Source organism: Chlorocebus sabaeus, chromosome 11 (assembly GCF_047675955.1).
Source record: "Chlorocebus sabaeus isolate Y175 chromosome 11, mChlSab1.0.hap1, whole genome shotgun sequence".
In the NCBI taxonomy this organism is placed as follows: domain Eukaryota; kingdom Metazoa; phylum Chordata; class Mammalia; order Primates; family Cercopithecidae; genus Chlorocebus; species Chlorocebus sabaeus.
In genome coordinates, this window is record NC_132914.1 from 36,752,241 (window position 1) to 36,775,344 (window position 23,104).

At 37.5% G+C, this 23,104-nt stretch overlaps 1 protein-coding gene and 1 pseudogene across 13 annotated transcripts in view; both read right to left on the reverse strand.

The window, feature by feature from the left end:
• The window catches only part of KIF21A (kinesin family member 21A), a 155,088-nt gene that overhangs the window by 90,022 nt on the left and 41,962 nt on the right, over positions 1 to 23,104 (reverse strand). The window lies entirely within an intron of this gene.
• LOC140712850 (small ubiquitin-related modifier 1-like) lies at positions 15,493 to 16,388 on the reverse strand (annotated as a pseudogene).

The following is a 23,104-nucleotide window of genomic DNA, read 5'->3' on the forward strand; positions in this document are numbered from 1 at the left end:
AAATGTCAAACAGTGTGTAAGGCAAAAAATGTTTTAAATAAAAACAAAAACTTGAGGAGTGCAACTATGGTCAAGGGTAGGGGAACTATAAGAAAATTAAACATATGGTCAATGAAATATTGTATACAAAGGATAAATGGAATAAAGATCAGCCAGAGGGTAATGGGAGAGGAACAGGAAAAACTGCATACAGGAAACTATATTTGACCTGGGTTTTGGAGGGTGATTAAAATTTTCGAGACTGAGAAGGGAGAAAAAGTCAGTTCAGGGAAAACAAGTCAAAACTTCTTGAAGTGCATTTGTTCCCTGGTTATGACAGTCCTTAGGGGCAGAAGCACTAGTATAAAAGTTGTTAAAATTGGCCAGGTGTGGTGACTCATACCTGTAATCCCAGCACTTTGGGAGGCCAAGGCAGCCGGATCACAAGGTCAGGAGTTCGTGACCAGTCTGGCCAATATGGTGAAATCCCATCTCCACTAAAAATACAAAAATTAGCCGGGCATAGTGGCGGGCACCTGTAGTCCCAGCTACTCGGGACAATCGCTTGAGAATTGCTTGAACCCAGGAGGCAGAGGTTGCAGGGAGCCAAGATCGTGCCACTGCACTCCAGCCTGAGCAACAGAGCGAGACTGTCTCAAAAAAAAAAAAAGAAAAAAAAAAACTTTGTTAGAATTTAGGGAAGTTTTGTGAATATTATGACACCATCTAATTAGGCATACCAGCTAACACATTATCCTCTAAAATGAACACTCACTTTGGTCTCTACCTGATGAAAGATGCTACCAAAAGGCTCACAAAAGGTATATTACAGATCTCTGCCAAACGTTCCTTAGTTTTTTCCTTCTGATTGATCCTTCACCCATCTTCAACTTAGCCTGTACCCTGGGAGACTGACATTCATGGGTGTCAACCAGGGGCTCCCTTGCCCTCAGGCTTCCAATGAAGCACAGCAATGGGAGGTATCAGTAGGACATTAAGGGGAGGAGAGGAATGAGGTCAGAATATTTACTGTCCTGATTCCTTCCCTGCCAGGTCCCATCAGTGGGCTCTGTCCCTCTCCCAAAGGCCACAGCTCCTATTAGGCAGCCACTTCTTATACCATAGCCAGTGGTATAGCAGTCCACCTTCTGTTACTAACACCAGAGCACTGCCTCATCTCTTGTCGCTTCCCCTGAGGCTGCCTGTTCTCCTCCAAACTCTCCTAAATTATCTTGTTTCGATATATCATCTGTTTCCTGTCGAGATCCTGACCAGATCAGTGTTAGTCTCAGGAAATGGTAACAACACTTTTTTTTTTTTTTAAAGAGACAGAGTCTCGCTCTGTTGCCCAGGCTGGAGTGCAGTGGTGCTGTCTCCACGCACGGTAACCTCGTCTCCCAGGTTCAGGCAATTCTCCTGCCTCAGCCTCCCGGGTAGCTGGGACTACAGGCACACGCCACCATGCCTGGCTAATTTTTTGTATTTTAGTAGAGACAGGGTTTCACTGTGTTGCCCAGGCTGGTATCGAACTCCTGTGCTCAGGCAATCCGCCTGCCTCGGCCTCCCAAAATACTCAGATTACAGGTGTGAGCCACCGCCCCTGGCCTAACAATGCTTTTTTAAAGCACTACCACTGTGTCATCATTCCTTCCACTCCCATTCCTGAAGTCAATATTGACCTAGAATATAGGTCCCTACAATTCTCCAGCCTTTCACAAACAAGTCATTGACCCAGCCTCTTTCCTGGATACAGCTAGAGTTTTCAATAGATTTTATTGTTAAATATGTAATAAACGATAATACGAAGTTTATAAAATATCATCTTTGTTGGTCAACTGAATTACTTTTATAAATTCTTATAATAAAAAAGACTTAATTAACACTTCAGTTTCATTTTTAAAACTTAAGGAAACCGAGTGTGGTGTCTCGAGCCTATAGTGCCAGTTACTCAGGAGGCTGAGAGGAGAGGACCACTTGAGTCCAGAAGTTTGAAGTTAGCTTGGGCAACATACTGAGATTCCATCTTGTATTAAAAAAAAAAAAAAAGAAAAGAAAAGAAAGAAAGAAAGAAACTTGAAGGAAGGGCAGGAGAAAATTCAAGAAAGGAGGAGCAAAAGGGAAAATGTAATATCAGAATAAAAGTAATAACTAGATGGTATTTCAACTCTCATTCTCAGATTAGTAAGTTTCTAATACCTTCTATTTTTTTCTTATTGCATTCCTATACCAATTATATAAAGGATATTCAAAACTCTCCTGTAAAGTTCTTTCTAAATGAAACTACATATGTTCTTTGGGGAAAGGGAAGGGTCTCATTCTACTCTTCATAATAGTATATGTTTTATTAAAACTATTTTATTATGGGGAAAACTAGCATTATGACTGTATAATGATAGTAATACATCCTTGATCCCAGATGTATATTATTTGTGTTTACAATCACTCTGGGAAGGAAAAAAAAGACTTATTATTTCATCTTGCTTCCTAGAAATAAAAATAACATTTTAAAAATACGGATGATATTGTGCAGATTAAGAATCTGGTCCTAAAGTGACGAACATAAGTTATTGATACCAATTTTTACCATCAAGGAAAAAAAAACTCCTACCACAAACATTAAAATAAGCCATAATTCTGTCATCTCCCAATAACCACAAGTGACAGCTCAAAGCCAAGACATTAGACTATAAGGAACACTTTATTTTTGTAAGGAAAATGTGGTAGGCAGAATTTGAAGATGATCCCCAATGATCCACACTCACATAAATTCCCACCCCATAAGTGTGGTGGAACCTGCAATTATGAAGACATACCACTTCCAATTTAGTTACTAACCAGTTAGAGTTAATTAAAGGGAAATCATCCTGGGTGGGCCTGATCTAATTAGGCAAGTGAGTCTTTTAAAGAAGGTGAAGCAAGTGAGTCTTTTAAAGAAGGTGAAGCATCAGACACATTTCTGCTGGACCGCAAGAAGAAAGCAAATAGTTATGTTGTGAACTACTTACAGAGAAGACTACGTTTAAGAGCTGAGTACAATCCCCAGACAATAGCAAGCAAGAAAATGGGGACCTGAGTCATATAAGCACAAGAAACTGAATTCCACCCAGAGCAGCAACCATCTTTTAAAATTATGTATATGGAGATTGTTTCAATTAATAGATGTCTGGCCTTGTCAACCAACTTTGTGAAAAATTACCTTTCTTTGATTTTCAGTTTCTCTGCCAAAAGTTACCTCAAGTTGTGGGGTCAGGAGGTGAGAGACAGAGAATCAATCTGTATTTCATCATTCTCTTAAAGCACAGAAGATTCAGCTCTTATATATTTGTAAGATTTTATATTAAGAAAAGATAATTTGGTGTTCAAAAAAGATGGCTGAAAACCATTGCCAGAGAGAAAATTCCTGCATATGGTAAGATGAAATAAGATGATCCTAAGGTTCTCTTAAGCATCAACTCTAAAATTATGAAAATTTTATATTGTGATGATTCTAAGAACAATTACAGATAATCTGGTTGCCAATAAAATAAAAACATGAGTCATGTTTGAAAGGGCAATGTTGCGTATGTGTCAAATGTATCGGGTCCACATGAATTTAATTAGGAAAAAAAAATCCACTCCAATGGGGCATTTTCAATAGATTCAGCAGACTCAGATTTTTAAAACTATTTTATAGGGTATTTGAATTTGCTATATGAAACAACTCTGATATCTTACTGTCGTGCTTACTAAGGCAAACTGAAGAGTCTCCACAAGGCTCAGGATACAAACAGATTTTTTGTATTTAAAATCCAAATGAACAATTAACAAATCTCCCTCCCAAATAATCAATTAACAAGCCATATTTTTCTAAATGCACACACACATACACATAAACAGCATGTGGAGTGAACTTACCTGTCAATGAAATTACCTTTTTAATAAACTTGCATACCTTTGCTTCATTTTTTTTTTTTTTTTTTTTACAGATTGTTTGCCTTTTAGAAAGCTAGCTGAATGTCATCCATGGAGCATTACATTACTGCATGAAGTATCAAAAATGGAGAATACAAACAGCATTTCTCATATAATTCTGGCCAGTTTAATTTGGTCTATTACTTTTAGGACAAAATCAGAGGGAAGTGAAAAAATTCATAGCAAGTGGGCAAGAGCAGGTATCTAGGAAAGATGGCTCACTTTTCTAGGCATTTTAATGCATGAATGTACTAGAGAAACATTAGAGGACAAAGTATCTTTGACAAACATGCAAAATGCACTTAATCCTCTTCTTGAATTGAAGGTCAACGGAAATAGATAAATATGATCCATTAGCATGAATACTAATAGAGTTAGGAACTACATTTGTACATTCCGAGAGAACAATTTGAGTATTAGGAATTGAATAAAAATATCATTAGAGATTTTTGAACCATAATGAGTTGTCTGAGCCACTAGCTTTCCCCTTCCGGCAAAGGCCTAATGTCTGTAAGTACATTATAAAGGTTCCTGCTATATCAACAAAATGATGTCCTAAGTGACAGATATTTGAAACTAACTATAAAAATTGTTTCCAGAAAATAGGAAGAAATCCTCCTAGTGTCAATTCAATTTAACAAATAATTTATCGTGCCCCTATATGTAAGTTAACCATGTTAGCCATTGCAGGAGAAATAAAGAATAAACCTTAAGCTCCTGACAACTGGGAATTTATAATATAATAATAAAAAATGAGGCAAACACAAAAATAACTATATGAGCCAGGCTTGGTGGGTCACACCTATAGTCCCAGCTACTGTGGAGACTGAAGTAAGAGGATTGCTTGAGCTCAGGAGTTCAAGGCTGCAGTGAGCTAGAATGGTGCCACTGCACTCCAGCCTGGGTGACAGAATGAGACATCTCAAAAAAATAAAAAATAAATAACTGCAATTAAAAATGTATGCTATTAAAACACCATGAAGAGGCTTAGAGCAGTACTTTTCAAACTTTAATGTATACATGAATTACTGTAAATAGTTTTAAAAATATAGATTTTGATATTAAGGGTCTGAGTGGTCTAGGAGCTGAGAATCTGCATTTCTAATACATTTCAGGTGATGATGCTGATGTTGAATTCTGAGTTTCAAAGCCTTAAGGTAAAACAGATGGAAGACATCAGCCCAAGTAAGAAGAGGGAAGAAAAGTATAGTCATGACAAGAAGAGATAACATGTTATTTCAGAGGACTCTTGAATAGGTGGGATTTTTGAGGAAAAGGAAATCAAATATAAAATAAATCAATAAATCAACAAAAGAAACATGCTTTGCTTTTTTTTTTTTTTCCTTAACTCATGGAGTTTTTTCAATTAAGGTAAATCATAATAATGATTATTAAGTCTACTGTTTTAAAAGAGCTATTTTAACATTATCTGTACAGATAGAATAGAATTTTATTAACATGCCATTCCTAATAACTTAGGTGGTTTCTAGCTTTTGCAAAATCAAATATCTTCACGCAACTACAATTTTTAAATCAGTGGTTCACAGCATGAGCTCAGACAAGAAAGCTCAACAGAAGCTGAAACTTGTAGACCCAATTCTGGATTATATCCCTGATTCTGGATCATGTCTCCCACTCCCCCATCCTTGGACAAGGCTGCTCCAAATGTTGGCAGCCACATCCATGAAGAAGGGAGGCAGGATGTAGACAAAGGAACATAGGGCGCTTTTTTTCCCCTTAAGCAGCAAAGAACTCTTAACCTCTACATTTTTTCTATTGCCATGAAACAACTTACTATAAACTTGGAACCTTAGATAATACATATTTTACTATCTCACAGTGTCTGTAAGTCAGAAGTCCAGGCATGGCACAGCAAGGACTTCCAGTCAAAGTCTTACCAGACTAAAATCAATGCAAGAGCTGAGTGGCATTCTCAGTTGGAATTCAGCATCCTCACCCAAGCTCATTCAAGTTGTTGGAAGAATTCAGTTCTGTGCAGCTCTGGTCTGAGGCCCTTTTATCTTGCTGGCAAAGGGCTAGCTCTCAGCTCCTAAATGCCGCTTTCATGGCCTAGCCATGTGACGCTCTCATAGTGTGTCAGCTCACTACTTGAAAACTACCAGGAGAATCTCTTGCTCCAGTCTGCTAAAATCTGGTCTCATATAATGTAATCATAGGAGTGATATTCCATCATCTTTGCTGTTTTCTATGAATTCGAAGTAATTCACAGGTACTATTTAACTCAAGCAAAGTAAGTAACCAGGAGGCAGGGATCATGGGGTGTCAGTCACCTTGGGGTCTGTCTGCCATAATCAAGACAGTTCTTTCTCAGAAACTGTGACATTTGATTGGAGACTGGTAGAATGAAGAATCAGTTATGTGAAGGCAGTGGGCTGAGGAAGCAACCACTGAGAACAGAAGGGCAGAGAAAATAAGGAAGGAGGTATCCCTTAAAATGCCTGCCACCAGCACCCATATCAGATATCTTTTAATTCATCACTGGATGCTATTGGATATGAACAAAATACATCACATAAGTTTTATAAGCCCAACTACCCAAATTTCTCAACCATTTCATCTGTACCCCAAGAGGTATGCATCAGTGTGAAAGACACAGAAAAAATACTGTATATCTTCCTGGAGCACCAAGTTTATATTTGGTAATATTAATAAGTAATTTAAATATTCTTATTTTAAAAACAAATATGTTTTTATTTTATTAATAAATATTAATGATATATTATTAAATATATTATTATTTTAAAAAATAAATATAAATGCAAAATTTATACTAATCTTTTAGATAAGACTTGAAGACTCAAAGAAATTTCCAGTTTGAAAGTATATTACACATTTCTCTCACTGTAGTTAGGGGAGCTGTGCTGGAAAGGCTTGAGACTAGGCTATTTTGAGCCTACTCTGTACTTTATACTTCATTAAGTATTAATGAGGGAAAAAAACTCACAGGTGCAGATATAAATTTTTAAACACATTGTATCAAATGTAATGCACCTAACCATTTCATTGTGGTCTCTGAAAGGCAAATTGCAGACTAAATTATTATAAAGGTAGATTAAATACATATATACATATATATGCAGTCAGGTATTGATGCCTAGGTTACTGTACTTTACAATTATCCTACCCAATAATTAATTTTCAGGGTGGTGATAAAGGCTTTCTGTTTATTTGTTCTGGGTTTTGTTTTTGTTCTTGTCCTATAAGCTCCAATGTGTATCCTATGATTTGTGGCATAAATTGCTAATGGTACTCCGAAATCCATTCTCTCTTTTTTCCTTATTAAGAAAATCTTTGCCTGGACACCATGTACATTCTAAGCTTCCTTGCAATTAGATGTGGTCATGTGGCCAACTTCTGGTCAATGTCAACAGTAGAGTCCTTAAATGGAAAGGATGGGCCTCCTCTTTTTTTCTTCTTTTCTCACTGGCTGGAATGTAGAACGGTCGGCTGCACTATTCTGGATCATGTGAATGGGGGTAATACCTGAGGGATGGTGAAACAATAAGATAGAAAGATCACAGGATACCAACACAATGGTACTTATCAGTTCTGGGCTGCTTATAGTCTGGTTGTAATGTGGAAGGAAGGTAAACTTCTTTTCTATTAAGGCCTTGTAATGTTGGATCTTTGTTAGAATAGCTCAACCCATGTCCTAACAGAATTTGACAACCAGAAGTAGTTGCACCCTAATGGAACCTGTAATATGTGACACTGACTTGGAAGTTGAATGGCAGCTGCTGACAAAACAAACAGTAAGATGAAAAGCTACTGACTCTTTCTAAGCCACACCAAAGCATTTAGTATGGATTGGCTTCTTCTTGCTGCTCTCAACAAAGCCCTTCAAGAAAAATAAACTCAGCCTAAATAAAGCAGTCTCAGGCAGATGTGGAAGTGAATTCAGCTCTACTGAGGAAAGTGTACACCACATACAGCTTAAAACCTAAGTTGACTTTACCGTGGGGCTTTATAGGGTTTAAAAGTCAGGTGTTTCTATATTCCTTACTAACACAGTTAAAACAGGAGGTTCAGAAGACACAGACTAAACTGATATAATCCTGGGACCCTAACAGTTTCTAGCCAGACAATGGCAGCCTGCCCAGAAATCAAAATGGTAAAGGTATTACCTTCTCACCTAAGCATGGAAGTAACTGTCATTGATTAAGACACTGGGGAATTTGCAGAACACAAAGTCCAACAGTTTAAATCCAGAACTTTTAGCTGGGAAAAAAAAAAAATCTATGTTTGGCTGTGGTTACTTGCATTTGGAGTTTGGCTGTGGTTACTTGCATTTGGAGTTAATCTGCACAAACAGGCAGACAACTCAATGAGTTTTTGAAAGCATGCAGTAATTACACACACACACACACACACACACAAGCTTGGACCATAAAAGCCTATGACTGTTCATCTCAAAGACAACCTCTCAGACTCCCTTACAGGTACCAGCAGGAAGTCAGCTTTGAAAGCTATCTAACCCCAAGAAAACAGTACACTTTCCAAAGTCCACTTTAAATTTGGCCATAGAGAACAACAGACAATAAAGAACCTCCCAAAGGACATAACCAGAACCATGGAGAACAAGTGATTTTCTCCTCCACAAAGACAGTGGGGCAAGCTTGCCAGGAGGCTAACAAAGACCTTTTTCTACTGCCAGGATAAAAATCATCATGATTCCCACATACAGGATTTGACAGTTGCTAAGTAACTGCTAGGTTTCCTATCTTCCCCTTTTCCAAATGAAGAGTCTTATCTTGCTTCTCCTCTACTGCTATCTTTTGGATGTGTTACTTCACCCCTACTTATACAATGGACACAGTATTCGTTGTACATTGGATCCTTATGTGGGCCATTAGTAGATGGCAAACAAATTAACTCTCAGATTGGATGTTCCAACCACAAGAATCCACATCAGAACTTGGGGAGAGAGCTGACTTCCCACCTCCCAAGTACAATAAATTATGAGATGGATGAAATGTGGTGAGGGAGTAGAGATGCTCCATGGATGGAAAAGAGAGTACACAGATGTCTCCCAAATGCATGTTCTTTTTCCTCCACATTAATAGGAGTCTTAGCTAGGTATATGGTACCCTCTTTTGCTATAGGTGGTAACATGTGTGACATGAGTGAGTTCTGACTAAAATGCTGCAAGAAAAGTGATGTGTGCTATTTCCAGGTCAGTTCTTTTGAAGAAAAGAGCATGTCCTCTACTAGAATTTGCATGTTTGTCCCCCACAAACTTCTGGTTGAAGTTTGATCCCCAGTGTTGGACGTGAGGCTTAATAGGAGGTGTTTGCGTCATGGAGGTGGATCCCTCATGAATAGATTAATACCTTCCATGGTGGAGACCAGAGGCAGTGTGAGTGAGTTCTCCATTTGTTCCTGTAAGAGCTGATTGTTAAAAAGAGCCTGGAATCTCCTCCCTTCTTGCTTCCTCTCTCACCATGTAATCTCTGCATAACGCTGCTCCCCTTCACTTTCCATCATAAGTAGAAGCAATCTGAAGCCCTCACCAGAAGCAAATGCTTCTTACAGCGTGCAGAATCATGACCAAATAAATCTCTTTTCTTCATACATTACTCATCTTCAGGTATTTCTTTATAGTAACAGGAATGGACTAAGACATTCTCCCTGTTCCTCTTCCTGCTAGGCTGTGAACATGGCAGTCTCCATTCACACATATTATATCAATATCCTAGGGAGAGCAAAGCCACAAGATAGAAGGAGCCTTAGTCCCCAACACTGCAGATTCCTTACTAGCCCTGCACTACAATAATAATTTCTATCTTATTTACACATCTGTTGTTTTGGATCTCAGAGCAGCTAAGCCTATATTCTAACTTACATATGCTTATAAAACTACGACAAGAAACTTTTTAATTTGTTGTAAAAATATATCTCTAGAATGGCTTTAAAATCCTATTCCAGCTAAACTTCTGGTTAATTTAGATTGTGACTCACTACGCAAAAATCAGTGTTTTGCAAAACCATTTACTGCCAGATACAGTGCTAAATTACCACTTATTTTTAAAAATAAGAAAGCTCTAAACATACTGAAACCTGACTGAAATGAAATGCATTCTTTAATAGAAATTTGTAAACACAGGTAAAAATGCCTTGAATTCTAAAACCTGGGAATTGTTTAACCAATTTTAATGTAGCACTTCTTAGTATGTAAATTTTGTATTAGTACATATGTTTTAGAGTTTGTTAGAACTGAGACTTTTCATCAGTTAATTTTCCACTATTAAAAAAAAAAACCTTTAAATTTAAATATCTGTCATATAGAGTAACATTTATTCAATACAGGTATTTGGTTACCTAATATTTATTCAGTAAAAAAAAAAATATATATATATATATATATATGCTGATGTCTCCTGAAAGCCTAAGAACAAAGAAAAATAGTTAATAAAATAACATTGTATATGTCCTTGATGTTTCACAATTCACATATGCTTTTTATGTATCTCTAATATACAAACATTTGCTTTGTCCATTTAAGAGTTTGAAATCAATAAAGGGCAATATGGAATCATCTATAACACAAATTTGTTCAAAGGAGCAACATGCGGTATAAACTGATAAATAATGTGCACCATGATGAACTTGCTAGATGCCCTAATTGGCAATTAAAATATAGGCTCCCATGCATCTATTTTCAATGGAGTCTGCTTGTCACTACCACCAGTCCATAATACCCCAAAACCAAATCACATTTGTGAGCAATTTAAACCATAAAAGAACTTTCGAAGATAAGACACATTTACCATAATCAGATATCTCTTCCATTAAGCTCCAAGGCATGCCAAGATTTGCAGACCCACTGAGAGAAAGACCACCTTCTCCTAGGAGCAGTACAATAGATCCCTATCCATTACTCTTTTGGAGTGCAGGGCATTTTCTTTCTGATTTCCATCTTTATGAAGATCGATATCTTTTAAAATGTTAATTTGCAGTAATTTCAATAATTTAATTCAGGTTCCATTAATGACTACATATTTTGAAGATTTTTATATGGTGTCAACCCAACAGCCTATCCCTCTACTCCAGATCTGCTGGGATGTCAAGCAATGTGGGATGTGAGATGTTCACATCTTCCTCTTCTCCCCATACTACCCCACACACTATACACCTTCCAATCATTCTGTACATTTGTCTGCTCCCACACACACTTTCAAGCAAATTGTGTTTTAGGGACACTACTTGCATTTTTGATTCATCTTTGTATCTCTTCTCCCATACACCTAACCTCCTATATATAGCACTATGCTTCCCATATGGCAGGTTCTTAGGAAAATGAGAGAAGACTATGGAAACTATTCAAAATGGCAACAACAACAACAACAAAACACCTAGGTTTTTTCTCACTTGTGCAATCCACACACTGTAAAACCTTTACAAAGTATGAGTATTCAGATCATTCCCATTATATTTTCATGGAAGTGAATGATTTAAATAAGAATTTTTAATGAAAGGAGAAACTTCTGGTTTAAAAAGACAATAGCACTCAATTTATGCTAATAAGAGTGAATGATTCTGGATGTTAGATTTTGTTTCCTTGAAGGTAGTCTTTATTTAGGAGACTAAAGTTTATTCAAAAAGAAAAAAAAATTAAAAACAATGAAAACCTAAGATCTAAATTTTGCTCCACCACAACATTGTGGGATAAACTTCATTTATGTTATACCAAACTATATTAAAAACAGTATTATATATAAAGTCATATATACATTGTAATGTATAACCTACAAAAGATATTCAACAAAAACTACTTGACTGATTGCCTAAAAGAAGGAAATACATATATATATTTGTCAGAACTGAAAGATGATTAATAGCACTGTTGGAAAAAAACAACAATATATGTCATTCAACAAGTGCCTACCATATATGGCAGTCATTTTACATGCATTATTTTACTCTGTACTATAATCCAAAGAAGTAGGTATTAATTTTATAAGTTTACATGTGACAAAAGTAAAATATGGACAATTAAGTGTCAGAGAGAGCCAGAATTCAAGCCAATGCATGTCTTATTCCAAACCCTGTGAGTATTCTCTAGGTCACACTTCCTGCCTAGCCACAGCCCTCACAATAGTGGTAATAGTATGATTATTTTACTTGAGTAATTATGATTAAAATAATTGAGTGTAATTATTATACTGAAGTCAGGATAGAAGGAGCCATAGCTAGAGTCTCAGTGTAACACATGCTGATTCCATCACTGAAACACAACATAAATATGGAAGGAGAGTATCCTATGCTGTGCAAATCTATTTGGTTCTTGGGCTTAGACAGAGTTTCAATAACAAGCTCAAAATGCAAGAAATTCCAAATCTATTTGGTTCTTAATTTTTAGGTAGCAAATAGCCAGTTTGGATACTGAAGGATTCAATTAAAAAAAAAAAATTTCACTTCCTGAGTTCTGATAGCTAAAGTTCAGTTGACAAACGATACTATCTATCTAAATGGGTTTTATAGTGTGCTTCCTATGCATCCTGCACTAAATTTAGTCGTGTATATAGAGGAGCCTTAAGACATTTGGTTCACAGCTGGGTGTGGTGGCTCACGGCTGTAATCCCAGCACTTTGGGAGGCCGAGATGGAAGAATCGCCTCAGCCCAGGAGTTTGATACCAACCTGGGCAACATAGGGAGACCTTGCCTCAAATATAAAAAATAAAAATAAAAAACAAGAATTTGGTTCCAAAGAGTTATAATCTACTTGGAGAAACAAGTCTATCATACCTATGTATATGTAATCACATATATTAAATCTACAATAGTGTATGAAGTAAAAGCCAAATCAAATGCTAAAAACTGCATTTTTTTTTTCTTTGAGATGGAGTCTTGCTCTATCACCCAGGCTGGAGTGCAGTGACAAAATCTCGGCTCACTGCAACCTCTGCCTCCTGGTTCAAGCAATTTTCCGCCCCAGCCTCCTGAGTAGTTGGGATTACCTGCCATTATGCCCGGCTAATTTTTTGCAATTTTAGTTTGGCCAGGTTGGTCTTGAACTTCTGACCTCGTGATCCACCCACCTTAGCCTCCCAAAGTGCTGGGATTACAGGCGTGAGCCACTGCGCCCAGCCGTAAACTGCAATATTTTAAATGAAGAGATTGATAAAGATGGAAATAATCACAAAAGCACACGTCAGGGGATAAGACACAGTAAATGTGGAAGGAAAAATCAGCAGGACCTGGGGATTAAAAGGATATTTCCAGCGAAGAGGGAACATCATTCGTTAGAGCTAATTAACAGAGCTTAGAAAAAGTGCTGTCTGGCTTTTCATGAATGAGTGACAAAAAGAGTGTGACATGAAGAATGAAAGAAAGAGTGACAAGAAGATTGTGATATAAATATATATCTGGCTCTTCATGCTGCCTGCAGCCACAGCATGCCTCAACCATCATTCTCCCAACCCTTGTTTGTATAACTACCAGGCAGTCCTCTCAGGCTGCAATGATGTGTGTGGTGCTTTTTGCTGCACATAAGGGAGATTACTCTGTTTGCTCAGCATTTCCTAGAAGGAGCTTTCACAAGAACATTTTCATTTATAATCCAGTGGTCATTCCTTTGCTTCTTTGTGGCAAATCCAGCCCTTGCATACCTTTTGTCAACCACTTATGCTTGCCAGAAAGTGAAATAAATGGCAGTAAAATAAATGGAAAGGCCAAAGTGAAGTGCAAGCAAGTTAGATAAACTTCTTCAGTTCAGGACAAGGAGGTAGTTGGTGCTCTTGTTGGCTGAGAGTATTTGCAGCACTGTGCACTCATATGTTCAAAGGCTGAGAGAATTCAGCACCATGTGTTACACTGGCTGTCACTGGTAAGACAATAAAATAAAATTCAGATTGTGGGAAAATATGTACTATAAATGAGCCATACTAGATGTTTGCATAAAACAAGGATCAACATTTTAAAAGAAATTTTAAAAGAAAAAGACAATTAAAAAAATCTATTGTCTCTTTAAAAGAAAAAGACAATAAAATAAAAAGAAAAGAAAATACATAAAATAAAATAAAAAGACAATAAAATAAAATTCAGATTGTGGGAAAATATATACTATAAATGAGCCATACTAGATGTTTACATAAAACAAGGACCAATATTTTAAAAGAAAACGTTTCTGAAATAAATGGCATTCTAAGGAAATTGCTGTGTAAGGAACCCAGTTTTTGGTCTTCTGTAGATCCTTCAACCCCACCTGCATCACCTCCTAACCTTGTCAGCTGTCTCAGCCTCGCCTGGAGAGAGGGCTGAGCTCCTGGCACTGCACAAGACCCGCAGTAGTATGGCATCAGACCTGGTCTGACTAAACTCACAAAAACCCTTGCACTTCCCACCATTTCTAGACACAAATGAAGGGCTGCTCCATGAGGTTGCAGGATCTGGCTTCCCAGTAGCTTCTGGAATGAGTAGCAGAACCCAGCAGGGCAGGAGGCAAATGCTAACCAATGGGAGACAAGAGATAGGAAGAAGGCACAGATAAATTATTTCCCTTTCCTCCCTCCAGTGGACTAATCCTAAATGAATGTTTCCATATGGGTTATCCAGAGACACCCCTGGTGACTTGGCTGTGTTCGCAACTCCATTATGTATCACCTTGTATTTGTCATTCCGTCTTCTCTGCCTTGCTTCATTTTTCTCTCACTTCTCTTACACTTATTTCCCCACTTGGTAGAGCATAAGCTTCTAGGCGCTGTTGTCTAGGAAACCCAGCCTAAGATAGGCAATATTAAACTAACTGAGACAATTTTTTAATGCTTTTCCAAAAGTATTAAGAGAAAAAGAATAAATTTTTAACTATGTCATTGCTTGCAGTGGAGTGAGGAGAAAGGGAACTAACACAGGTTGGACATTTACAATGTGCCTGGCACTGAGGGTAATAACATTACATGAAATAACATGAAGATCACAATTGAGTTTTCTTTTCTTTTTTTTTTTATTTTGCATGTCCATTTATTCAACATGATTAGGTAACTGTATCATATATATGCACCATACACGAATATCAAGTTTTTAAAAAAACAGAACACTGAGTATTAAAAAGGTATTGTGGCCTTAATTAAATCCTTGATTCAGAAAGCACTTCAGTAACTTTCAGTGCTTCGAAGTCATTAACATCATCACTGTACAGTAATGAAGAAAAAATTTGTACCATGTGCAATTTCCAGTATTTATGCAAGAAAATCTTATTTTAGGTATTTTCATTTCTATACAATTAAAATAAAATAAGTATTAGTATGACTTTTACAAATACTGTTCATTTTAATGAAGTTGGTACAGACAATGTCCATTTAAAACCCATATCCCAGGCCAAAAAGTACAAATAAAATCAAAAAGAGCAGTGTTTTGTTGTATTCATTTCTGCATGTATAGCTTTATTAATTGCTAATGAAAATTAGAACTTTTCTGGGATCTTCTGACAAGATTTTTTAAAAATCTTAAAATGACTTTTCTTCAGTGAAGCCATCTTTGGAGTTAGTCATTACTCTCACCAAGAGGAATGTCATCTTGACTTCAACCTAATATTCCTCTTCTTTTGGTCCAGACCCTCAAATTTTAAAAGTAGCTTCAAGTTAAGGAAAGGTCATTTTTCCACAGTTCAGTTCTCTGAAAAACTTCCATCTCCCACTGAAAGTCACAGTAGTGACAGGAGTGAAGGAGTGACAGGAGTGAAGCAATCACATGCTAGAACATGCTAGAACAGGACTGAAGCAATCACATGCTAGAACATCAGGGCCAATTGGAAAGTCATCATGAATACTTGCATTGGTTGATCTTATTTATCACCACAAGCCTGAAAATGCAATGTCTTGAAAAAGGTGGCCTCTCTGTGCACATGTAATTTTTAAAAAGGAGAGGGTAATATGAAGGGGACTGAGGCTTGATCACCAAAAATCAGCACAATGAAAACAAACAATAATGAACAACGAGCACTAGAATTCAAATTGCCAGATGTTTCAAAGAGATGGGGTGCCAGTTTTCAATTCTGTTTTGAACACCACATTACAAAAGAACTATTTTTAAAAATAAAAAGGATTAAGGGAAAAGAAAAAAAACTAAAAGAATATGTAAACTGTTGAATGACCCCTCGTTTGTTCCTGATATACTTCAATTACATCTTCTTCCTCCATTCCCAGTTCTTTTGGAGTATGATTATCAGCAATTCTCTGACCCTCAAAGAGAAACCTGAGTTAATTCATTGGAACGCCCTGTCTTTGACAGTATGATTCTTTGAGTTTCTTGAGATGTGTTGTCATTTTCACTTTGAAGTGAATCTCACTGCTATCCTGTCCAATGTCTTTGAGTTTAATATATTCACCTTCCTTCTTATCCCCCAAGTCCTCAGTTGAAGGTTTTGCCTCCTGGTCAGACATGATGATGGTGGCTTCACCCGGGGGTCTCCGCAGAGCAGCAGCAGCCTCAGGTAGGCAGAACCTCGCTCCGGGGTTTACAAATTCGTCTCCCTTCCCCACAGCCACAATTGGGTTTTCACGTAATTTCATGTACTGTCATTTAACCCTCACAATAAACCATCCAATTTTATTGATGAAGAACAAGGAAATATAAATAGAAGTAGGTAGGTTTTTAACTTTTATAACACTGAGCTCAACATAGCAATACAAGCATTGCAGCTTGGATTAAGTGTTGTAGTCAGCCAGACCAGGTCAGGCATATTCCAGAACTCAAGTATCTATACTACTAAACCAATCTGCAGGAAATCCATTAGTCCTCCTCATTTTGAATGCTTGGTTTCATCTCTTTTTCATTCCTCTATTCAGATGCTAATCAAAGCTCTGCAGCAGCCAGGCAGCACTTTTTCTAAGCCAATTCTTCTGCAAGTTTTGAGAGTATGCAATACATAGGTCATCTTCACATCAAATGCTGCAGTCTTTTGTCTATTTACCATTTTGAAGCAGAAAACCCGTTGAATTTCACCTAATTTAAACTTCATTTTCATTAACCAAATCTTTAAAGAAACTGCAAGTGGCTCTATCCAAGCAATCTCTCTTACTGCTTTCGGCAAACTTATTTATAACTACTTAGACATAAATAAAACATTGGCTTGCATTTTTGTTAATTTTGTTGTAGATTTATAGAATAATCACAAACACTGATATAGCACATGCTATGTACCAGCCACTGATTTACATAGTTTACATTAGTTCCAATCTCAAGACTTGAAAAGATCTTAAAGATATTGGAATACAACCCCAGGGACTGCTCATATCCCCTCCACGATAATGTCACAAGAATATATTTCACTGAGTAGAAGAGCTTCCGCACTGGAGTCAGAAAACCCAGATCTACCACTTTTTGTCAGGTGATTATGTAATATAGGCATGGCAATTTCAGATGTCATTGCCTTTGATTCTCACAGTGACCTTATATATAGTTACAGCTCTGAAATCTTCATTTCCATCCCAATCTCTTTTCTAAAGAAGGGATGTGGGGGAGTTCCTGAAACCCCCATATATATCGAAGGACAACTAAACTGTCTTCATGTATCTCTGCTCTTCCCACACCAATCCCTAGCTCCATTAATGAGAAATGCCAATCTTCCTAGCCTTCTCTCTTACCTATCTCACATCTAATCCATTATGAAGATCTCATTGTGTCTGTGTAAAATCTCTCAAACCATCTTCTCCATCCCAACTATTAGCTCAATTCAAAGCCATATCTCACCTGGACAATAGCAACAGTCTTCTCACTGTTCTCGCTACCTCCACTCAGCCCATTTCCCTGTCCACTACCATACATATATTTTGAACTGTTTTCCATAAACCTGCTAGAGTAACCTTTTAAAAACATCAAATTTAGTAAAAATTCTAATTTTTCTATTTAAATCTCTTAGTAGCTCCCCATTATTTTTAAAGCTAGGTTGATTCATTTTAGCCCTCAAACACTTCAGGCTGTTTCTCTTTCCATTGCTCTAGAACTGTTCTATCCTCTGCCTGAAATGCCCATCCTTATCCTGCTCATCCCACCCACCTGCTTCTTCACAGCATTACTTCCATTAGGAGGCTAATTCTGATCTCCTAAGGTTAAGACTTCTTCTACCACGTTTCCATACCGCCATGTTTCCATAGCATTTTCATTAATCTGTCTAGCTGTGTATTTTCTGTTATGAGATCATAACCTATGTCCTCAGTTATAAAAATCCCCCACTTTCAGCCGGGCGCAGTGGCTGACGCCTGTAATTCCAGCACTTTGGGAGGCCAAGGCGGGCGAGTCACCTGAGGTCAGGAGTTGGAGACCAGCCTGGCAACATGGGGAAATCCCATCTCTACTAAAAATAAAATAATTAGCCAGGCATGGTTGCGGGCGCCTGTAGACCCAGCTACTCGGGAGGCTGAGGCAGGAGAATCGCTTCAACCCAGGAGGTGGAGGTTGCAGTGAGCCAAGATGGCACCACTGAACTCCAGCCTGGGTGACAAGGGTGAGGCTCCATCTCAAAAAAAAAAAAAAGAAAGAAAGAAAAATCACCCACTTTCTTTTTCTTCCTTCCCTCCGCCTCACCTCTTCATTCCTTCCCTCTCTAAACACCCTACTCCAGCAATACATGCTTATCTAATTACGCTCTTAAAAACTTCTAGAGGCTAATCTTGAAACAAACCAGGCACAGGATCCCTGTGGAATCCTCCCACTTAGGGGGAGTCACGAACAATTAGTCCACCACCATCGGGACAAAGTCAACATAAGGCCAACCTGACCTCCGGACCAGTGATTACCTAAGATAGCCATCAGAACAAGGCACAGAGAACCCCCCACTCTGTACCACACCCACATATATCCCATACCAAGTTGCCCTTTAAAAACCCTATGGTAAATTTTAAAATGTAAAATTGTACTTAAATATTTTTTGGTTTGCTGGCTCTCTGATTAAAACCTGCTTTTTTTCCCAACCCTCACCTCTTGTGTTTGGTTTTTAAGCAGTGAGCAGTCAAATCTGGGTTAGGTTACACCATGAGATCCCTAAGGTCCCCAAGGGTTTCCATCTTTTATCTTCAGCACAAAGCAACAGTCAAAACTTAATAAATGTGGAAGTAAATGAATGAACAATTCAACAATTGATCTTACTAAATGAAACATTATATTTTTACATCCCTAAGCAGGAAGCATACTGTTTTCCTCAAATAATGAATTAAAATAGTTAAGAAACAGAGTAATTATATGGGTACACACATATATACTTGTGCACTAAATTATTATATAATAGAAATTGAGGGGCCCTGAAAGAATACTTACTATAACTCCCTCATTTTATAGAGAAGAAAAGTCAAGCCAGGAGAGATGAAGTAATTTGCCCAAGTTCCCAAAACTGGGGAAGACATATGTAATGTCTTTGGGGGGACAGAGAAATATGTAAATATTTGCAGCATTATTCAAAAATAGCCAAAAACTAGGCATAATGCAAATATTTATCAATTGGTGAATGAATAAAGTGCAGTATAACCATACAATCCAATACTGCTCTGCAATAAAAAGGAATGAACTACTGACATATGCAACAGCATGAACAAACCTCAAAAACATGATGCTAAGTGAAACACACCACACTCAAAAGACTAAATAGTGTATGATTTTATTTATTTAAAAAATTTCTAGAAAAGGCAAAATTACATAGATAGAAAACAGGATCCGTAGTTGCCTGAGACGGACTATTAGTAAATACAACAGAACTTCTTGAGAAGTGTTTTAAAACTGGATTGTGATGATGGTCACACAACTGCATCAATGTACTAAATTACTGAACTATATACTTGCATTGGGTGAATTTTACGGTCTATAAATTATAACCCAACAAAACTGCTAAAATACTTGTTTTGGTTCTTTATAATGCGTAGCATAATGTTTGTGTTCAATACTTTTTTTTTTACTTCAAGAACCACAATTGATGGGAAATCATACTAAATTATCATTTTAAATTATAATGTCTACAGCAGTGTTTTTCAAAATATAGTGAAACACATATCAGAATAATACTGAGAGCTAGGTAAAACTACACTCCCACTTCCACCTTCATTCTTAGCCCCCATCGAAACCAATCCCCATACTGCTGATTCACCTTAACTCTATTTTTTTCCACAGTACTTATCACCTTCTAACATATTATGTAATTAACTTATTTAATATGTGATTGCCCTTTTCCCAGCAGTGACTCCCAAGGCTACAAGACAGTAGTACTGATATATTCCTATGACCCAGAACAGTTCCTGGCATATACTGTAGGTACTCAAGCATTTGCTGAATGAGTGAAATTCATGTTTCTGAGCCTCACTGAAGGAAGCCAAACAGACTGTTGGAGCAGTAGGGCCCTGGGATCGACATCTTCACCAATTCCCCCAAATAATAACACTAACATTTGGATCCACTGGCCTACAAAGAGTCTTCACACATGGCCATAGCAACTTGAGTGGTGGCAAAAATAATCTAATGACAGACACTATTCAAAAACATGTAAATAGCTGAATGCAGAGCTTACAGACTTAACACAATGGTAGGTAAGTAAGAAACAAATTCCTCAGATTTTGAGTATGACTTACAAAGTTTTGCCTCAACTACAGCCACCCACACAAATATGACACAATATTCTTAGCCAGACTTTTAAATTTTAACCCCAGAGGCTCTTCTATAACCACAAGTAAAACTGACATCTAAAAATGATTGTTCTAACTGTAATTCTGTCTGCAAACTCAAAATAATTGACACATTCTTATTATGTATGGTACAACAATGTTGTATACACTATGGTAAATATGCACTTGAGTGTTCTAGGAAATTTACACTCTACATTTTAAAAACCATCATAGGGAAAAAGGTCATTGAATCTTGGTTTCAAGTGGCCACCTTTAGTACTGAATGATAGTTCATGAGGAAGTTCTTTTACATGAACTCATGCACAAAGATATAGACACACAAAAAACAGGCTGGGTATGGTGTTCATGCCTATAATCCCAGCACTTTGGGAGGCTCAGGCAAGAGGATCACTTGAGCTCAGGAGTTTGAGACCAGCCTGGGCAACACAGCAAGATCTCTTCTCTACTAAAAATTTTAAAAATTAAACAGGCATAGTGGCATGTGCCTGTAGTCCCAGCTACTCAGGAGGCTAAGGCAGGAGAATTGTTTTAGGCTGGGAGATCAAAAAGGAGATTAATAGAAGGTACTTGAAGAGCCCAAGTGAGAGGATGACAGAAATAATCCCTGGAGTAAGAGGGTTACAGAAAGAGAGGGAACCACAACTTCAAAGGCCCTATAATGTGAATTTGGTTTTGAAAATATGTAATTCTGCTATAGAAGATGAATAAGCATATAGTTTACAAGACCTAGGTAATGCTTTTAAGATGTGTTAGCATAGAAAAGTAATCAGTAAATAACTAGCTTGTGAGACAGGCAGAATTCTTAAGATGCATTGAGTATAAAGGGAAATTCAGTCAACCCTCTATATCCCCAGGTTCCACATCTGCGGATTCAACCAACCAAGGATCAAAACTAAAAAAAATTAAAAATAACACAATAACAAAAACAATAAAAATACAAATTTTAAAAATACAGTATAATGTCTGAGAGTGGTAACTCATGCCTGTACTCCCCATTATTTGGAAGGCTGAGACAGGAGAATCACTTGAGCACAAGAGTTCAAGACCAGCCTAGGCGACATATAGAAACCCCATCTCTACCAAAAAATACAAAGTGGACATGGTGGCGTGCACCTGTAGTCCCAGTTACTGTGGAGGCTAAGGCTGGAGCATCACTTGAATCAAGGATGTCGAGGCTATACTTAGCCAAGATTACAGCAGGATTCCATCAAAAGAAAATACAGTATAACAATTATTTACATAGCATTTATATTGTAATTTGTATTATAAGTAACCTAGAGATGATTTAAAGTACATGTGAGGATGTGTGAGTACATATGCAAATATTATGCCATTTTATGTAAGGGACTTGAGCATCCACAGATTTAGCTACCCACAGGGGGCAAGGGAGTGGGGCTGGAACCAATTCCCCAGGGATACCTTGGGACATTTGTAGTTAATTAGTCTAGTATCTATCCCTATATAGAGACAGAATGGAAGGACCAAGAGAAATCTACATTGATAAGGCACTACATATGCAAAAAGCACCTAATATTCATGAAGTTGTAAATATAATGAGGCATCTGATGCATTTAACATTCATAATACATTATATAAACATGAGACATATGAGGCACTCTGTATGCATGAGGTCTTACTTTGGTTATTCACATCTTCTCTCCCCAAGTAACAAATAAAACCCAAAGCTGCTCAGCAGGTTAACTGGCAAGCTACAGCTGAGGCCAGGCATACTTGCCCCTGGGTCTCTCTGATAGGCCCCCAGGCATCTTCCACCTGATTGGGCCTCTCACTCACTTAAATTCTGACCCTCTCTGCTGATAACTGGCCCTGCTGAAAACATGGATTTCACACTTCCGAAAACCAGAGGCAGAAAGCATTTATTTACTAGAAGTTGAAGGAATTAAAATATATATTTATGTGACTCCACCCCAATCACTTTATTTTACATCTTACTGAAATTAAAGGGAAAGAAGGGGGATAAATTGTCATCATTTATCATTTATATATTTATTCCATGTACCACTTGTACCTCATGTGTATAACATTGACACAAAGCTCTTTGCTAATACATGAAAACACTAATACAGAAATAAAGCCGAGAGAATGCTACACAAAAAGTTCTTCCTGGTTTTGGTGAAAATCCTAGTCCCAAGGCTTTAAAGCTAATTTCCACTGTTTACAATTTTATTTACTTATGGCTGAAAGTTATTAATGCTCAGCCTCTACTTTAGGTGATGGGAAGGAGAGCTGAGAGTCCAAGATTTTTTAAATACCAGAAAGGGAGAGTTTCTTTTTTTCCTTCAACTTTTAAGTTCCAGGGTACATGTGCAGGATGTGCTGGATTATTACAAGGTAAACATGTGCCATGGTGGTTTGCTGCACAGATCAACCCATCACCTAAGTAGCCCAGCATTCATTAGCTATTCTTCCTGATGCTCTCCCTCCCCTCACCCCAACCCCCAACAGGCCCCAGTGTGTGTTGTTCCCCTCCATGCATCCATCTGTTCTCGTCATTCAACTCTCACGAGTGAGAACATACGGTGTTTGG